Here is a 6,520-nt window from a genome sequence, read left to right on the forward strand (position 1 = left end):
CGCAGTACTGCTAAAACAATACCCTATTGGCATGCCAATCTATCCAATCTAAAACACATGTCTAGGCAATACATGGGCATATAATATCATTAAATATTAATATATTGTGTCTTATGACTTCATTATTTCATGACAAATTCCATAATTTATACATTCATCATACTATTCATACATTCCTTACATCATTCGTATTGATCACAATTCACAACAATGGTGTTTACGTTCCATTGTACTCAAGACATTCTTCCTTTCTCTCATAAAGAAAACTAATGTTCCATTCATATTTTCATGTGATTCATTTATTTATTACAATATTTATATGAATTCATAACTCATACAAGGTATTATTATCTTTTTTTGTAATGGAAACATAAGTCCTAATATAAACCTAATCCCATTTATACTCAACAATTCAACTAGGTTAATTTCATTTCATATTCAATTGGTATTACTTATGTTTTATTAGACCCACTAGTAATGGGAATACAAATCATAACTATATACTCACATAACTTAAATGTTCATTAAGTCATTTAGGTGAACTACTATATCTATTCCAAGTAATACATGAACATTTCATGGATTCTAAATTTCATGCCTTAATTTCTTCTACCAATTTAGTTCTTACACTTTGTGTCTTTGTATTACTATTCACATTACTATTTACTCAAATTGTTGACTTTTTAATACATAATTAATTTATTGAACCAAAGTTCACCAAGATACCATATTTTGCATTTTATTTTTGTTGGTATTGATTTCCAACACCATTACAAAGCTTATTTTATGCTATTCAAAATTTTCAGATTTCATACCTTAAGTTTACTGTTCCATTGGTCATTGTTACAGTGGAAATTTGGAAAAATTTTCTTCATCAAAGTTGTTCCTTTATGTGTCTTCTTTAATTTCTTTTTGAATCATGCCAATTGGAGTTTTGTAGCTCAAGTTATGATCATTTTACCATAACTGGCCGGATTGACTTATACCCAAAATTTCTAGGCAATTTGGTTCTGCCAGATTTGGTAACCTAAGTTTGGATGGAAATTTGACTAGGTTATAGTCAGAATTTGAGTTTGTTTTCATCATGAAAGTTGTAGGTCTATGTCTCAGATTTCTACTGGTAAAAATTCAGGTCAATTTGACCTTTCTACACTGAGTTATGACCAAATGAATGAATATTGTTCATTTGGTCATTCTCCAGGGACTGCATATTGGTCACCCGGATTAGGTCAATTTTTAGGACAACTTAGGTTGGTTTTCTGGGACAGTTTCCTTCATCAAAGTTGTTGCATTTTGTGTCTAGTATAACCTCCAATTAGCCTTGCACCAATTGGAGTTACCTAGCTTGAGTTATAACCTTAAAAGTACACTAGACTCAAGTCCAGTATTCTGGCACAATGGGGGCAGCATACCAATTTCAATTTCAAGGCCACAATTACTTCCAATTTAGGGTCAAACTTCATCAAATGGTCACTAATTGACCACTACAACCTCTTTTCATCAATACATAAACAAAAATCCAAATTTTGGTGCCCAAACCCTAACTCCAACAATTTCAATTTATGCAACACACTTCATTCAACTTCTAATACACTTAGTATCCTTAATCATCATCACTAAACAAAGTAAAGTCAATCAAAATAATCAAGACCTTATGGTCACCAAGGCTGCTGACAATTTCAGTCCCCAAATACTCCAAATTTTCTTTTAATTTCATAAAATTTATACGTAATTTAGCATGCTTCAACTAGTTAAGAAAGAAAGGAAGAAGGTTTAGTGCACTAACCTTTGTGTGTAGAATTTTTCCTTAACTAACTTCAAATTTTCCTTCACTTTCTTGGCCTTTCTTGGCAGCCAAACACTTGTTCAAGATGTGGGTGTAATTTTTAGTGAAGGGACCTAAGGGTTTTGCGGTAAGAATAGAGAGAAATTCAAGCTAGAAGGAAAGAAGAAATGAAGGAGTTTCATGGCCATGGTGGTGCGGCTGGTTGAGGAAGACAATGATCAGAATTGGTTCTCATTTTACTCATTTTGATCTGTTTTAATAAGGTTTTTAAGTATGTGTCACAATGTGATTGGGTGGGAGTGCTTTAATGACATCATGTGATGTCATAATTCCCAATTTCTTTCATTTTTCTTTTCTTTTCTTTTCTACTCATTTTCAATTAAATTTTTAGCAATATTTATTCATATTTTAGATCATAATAATTATTTACTTAACTGGACAAGTCGGCCAAAAATCATCTCTGAAGACGAAATAACCAAAATGCCCTCCGTTTGGCTTATTGAGCCAAAATCGTCTGTATAGATCAAAAAAAAATTTTAAGCCTTTTCTTAGCATTCTAATGCCATAGAAACCTCAATGACTCTTCTCTGGAGTCTCCAAAAATTATTTTATGAATTTTCTCCCGGGTTTAGGGCTCCTAGCTACAAGGACCGTAACTTCCCATTGGGTTACCCATCGCTATGGCACCGGCTCATTTCACTTAGTTGTATTTTATTTTTAAAATTTTTCCTAAATTTTTCTGACCATTATTTGAGTTAGTTATGGCTCCTCACTCTAGTCTAAATATTTTTCCAGATGTTCTAGTGTCCAGACTGACACCGGTCACCAGAACAGTAGAATGTACAGAATTGCTACAGTGAGGGTGTTACACACTTTGATGAATTTATTTGGTGTTGGATGGATGTTGGTTGGATGGTTGTGAATAGCAGGATTAAGAAAACGACGAAACTAGTTTGAGCGAAAATGTTTAATTGCTAATACAGATTAAATAAAAAGAATAGTTGAGAAATCTATTCTAAAATGTTTATATTTCTCTGTATGACAGTAGTTCATACGGTGAAAAGGTGAAGGGTCTTGCATAGGAGTTAAATCAGCTTATTTTGGAGGAAAAAGATATATGTGCACAACTAGTATTAAACTATTAAGTTTATATATATTTATATTAGAAAAGAAAATGGTTTTACTGTTATATATTTTATATTCTACTGGATATATTTTTATTACTACAGCTGATTGAGTTACATTATTGTTACAATGAATTTTTATTTGAAAATATAATTTATGTTGTGCTTTTGTGAAATGGTGTGACATGGCAAAATTTGATTTGTAGTTCAGGGCCATGTGATGGACTTGGATATAGAAGTGAATATAATACTGTGATTGCAGGAAATAAATCCATATTGTGATTTTCATACTTTTACATAAAAGAAATGAATTTATAATATTGTTTTCATATCTCATAGCTAATGCTTGACATGGTTATTACCCGTCCCTCATTTGTTGAGGTGACACTAGTGTTCAGATGAATATGATATGAATAGTGTGTACACATTGATATGGTATAGACTCCTTCATGTATAAGGCGATATAAGATTTGAAGATGGCCCTTCGGAATATAGATATGGATATGGCTGTGATATAAATCATGTGTATACATTAATATGATATAGACTCGCTCAGGTATGACGTGAGATGAGATTTGAAGATAGCCCGTCGGATTGGTCTTGCATCAATCTGATGAGATTAATATTGGATTCGGAAATGTGCAAATGTGATTTAAAAATGATTCTTTGTTAAATAAATGATTTTAATGAAACCGTTTTCTACATGTTATTTTTATCATCATGTTCATATGTATGTATAAATGAGTATTAATTTTTCATGGCATGTTATATAATGTTTTTACTTAGTTTATTTGTCTAATATTTATTATGCACCACTACGTACATTGGTACTCAGCGTTAGTTGTTTTTCTAACTAACATAAATAAGGAAAAGGAGAAGAATTCAGGAGATTAGGAGCAGCACTCGTTAGAAGAAAATCAAGAACCATACAATAGCTTAGTGTACATGGTTTGGTTCCTTGATTTTATTTGCATATGCTGTTAAATATATGCAATAGAGTGTTCTATCTTACCATCTGAGCAGAATATTATATGATTTTGTTGCATATATATATATATATATATACACATAAATAAATTTTTTGGCATGTTTATATGAAACTTGAACAACGAAAACTAGTATGTAATTCTGATGCAAGTGTGACTATTGAGGTATAAACTTACTATGATGATATCACAGGTGTTGTTTTAAAAAAAAAAAGTTTTAAATTTCACCCTATCCCTTGTAATGTGTTCATCGAGTTTCGATGCGTTGAACATATTATGAGAGGCATGTTACGTCTTAGAGAGGGGCAAGGCGTGACATCCAGTCTAATGGATGCCAATCTCTTTTGGTTGAATGCCGAATTTGGACATGATTCCCTTTAACAATTTAGATAATCATTCGATTTTTAGTAGATTTCGATCTTTTTTAGAATAAAGTGATAAGATTCTAATCGTGTTCATTATGCCTTGAATTAAACAAGGTCTTATTTATTCTTATGAGGTTTTATTCAGCTCAAGGAGCTCTTTATTGCCTTGGAAAGGTCCATAGCCTCAGAGAGCTCTTTTTTGCCTTGAACAGGTCTTCATTGCCTCAAAGAGGTCTTTGTTGCATCAAAGAGGTCTTTTGCCTCGGAAAGGTCTTTGTTGTGACACAACATGAAGCTTAAATTAAAATAAACTCCATAAATAAGAGTAAAAAAAATAAAGAAAATTTTAAAGAAAATAATTCATTATTTACAATGCTCAGAAAGAAATTTAAATAGATGCATTCATTGAGATAACAAAATTAATATTATAAAATTTACATTTGATTACAATCCTAAATAATATTACAAGTGTTTCTATACAGCTGCTCGAATGTGGTTACATACATATAATTACATGATTACACCAAAACTTATTGTACAAGGATATACCTATATTATTCCTGAAGATAGTCTCAACACGTCTGCAAGTCACAATCTCTATCACATTCAGCTGCTCTATATTTCCTTTCACCTGCGACAGCATACAAAGCTATCACTGAGCGGTGAACTCAGTGGTGCACAACTAATAATTAAAAAAAAAAATTTAATACAAAACATGCTTTGACAAATCATAACATTGGAATCTCTAAATTCTTCAAAATTTTTAAAATTGAGATTAATATTTTCAATTATACAAATCATTCATTTGAATGACATTTTGGTCAAGTAATAACAATTTAATCACATTTCTCCTGAACCATGAAAACAATATAGTATTTTTCAATCATTAACAATTAATTGTTCCGATCACTTTTTATCAAAGTATGCATAATTTAAAGGCGTTGTCAACAATTCACACAGTTGGACCCATGACACAAAATTTCACGATCAATGTCGTGTTGTACACCATGACAAAGCAAACTCTCCCAATAACCGAGGCTAAATGGAGGAACAAAGACTAGCTAGTATATATGAGTACTCATCCAAACTCTCCCTCAACTGGCAAGTCAGAGAGGAAGGAACTCAACCCCAACAAGTGGAGGAGATATCTCACTAGCCAAGCTAATGAGAAACACAAAGCATATTGACATGTCAACTGTGGTTTCAAAACATATTTAAAGAAATTTTATTCACAAAATACATTTATAAAATGAATAAAAACATTCAAGTATAGTAAATTCATGCACAAAGTTGGCAACACATCAAGTTCGCAAAATACTTCTAAAAACATCCAAATGCCGGCCCACCCCCTTGCTACAATGAAATTAAGGGCCAATAACCACCTTTCTATAATATAATTTTATTTTATAACTCATAATTTTCAAAACAATGTAAATAATTCCTTATATGCATAGGAAAATCATATTTTATTCATACAATTTCATTCAACAATTTAAAGTTCTCAATACAATCAAGATCATAATTCATTCATATAAGCTTACTCAAATCAATTTTAAGGTGAAAAACAAATAAAAAGGGTTAGTTGTGCACAAACCTTATTTGACTTCTCTATTCTTGACTTAATCCTTCCCTTCCTTGGGAGGCTCCTTTTCCCACTGAAATTACACAATTACCAAACCTCAATACTCATTCTAATTATCTCCAATAGCTAATCAATTAAATGTTTAATGCATCCCTAAGTAAACATTGAAATTTCAATTTATTCTGGGTCCAAGGTAGTTCTAGACCTTGACATTGTAACCTTATTTTAACCTAGTTCCAGTCACAATTTTGTAACATCCTCACTTTACGTAGTCTGTATGTTCCACAATTCCGACGGCTAATATTTGCCCCGAAAAGTCGGGAATGTCTGGAATTACACTTAATTGACAGTGAGGAAGTATAAAATAATAAAATATATGATGAGAAAAAGTAAAGAAAAATAAAAGAGATGAAATGTGATTAAGTGAAGCAAGCCGAAACCCTAGTGATGGGTGACCGTACTGGGAAGTTATGGCGGGGACTGTTGACTAGCCTTGGATCGCAGGGAACTCAGGAAAATATTTTCGTGATCAAATTAAAGGTCTACTGAGGTATAATTAACATTAAAAATGTCAAAAAAAAATTAATGAATTAGTAAAAAGAAAAATGAAAAATCAAGAAACCGACAAAAATCGGTATTACCAAAAAATTAGAAATACAACCCGAAGAGGGGCATTT

This window comes from Hevea brasiliensis, chromosome 3 (assembly GCF_030052815.1).
Source record: "Hevea brasiliensis isolate MT/VB/25A 57/8 chromosome 3, ASM3005281v1, whole genome shotgun sequence".
In the NCBI taxonomy this organism is placed as follows: Eukaryota; Viridiplantae; Streptophyta; class Magnoliopsida; order Malpighiales; family Euphorbiaceae; genus Hevea; species Hevea brasiliensis.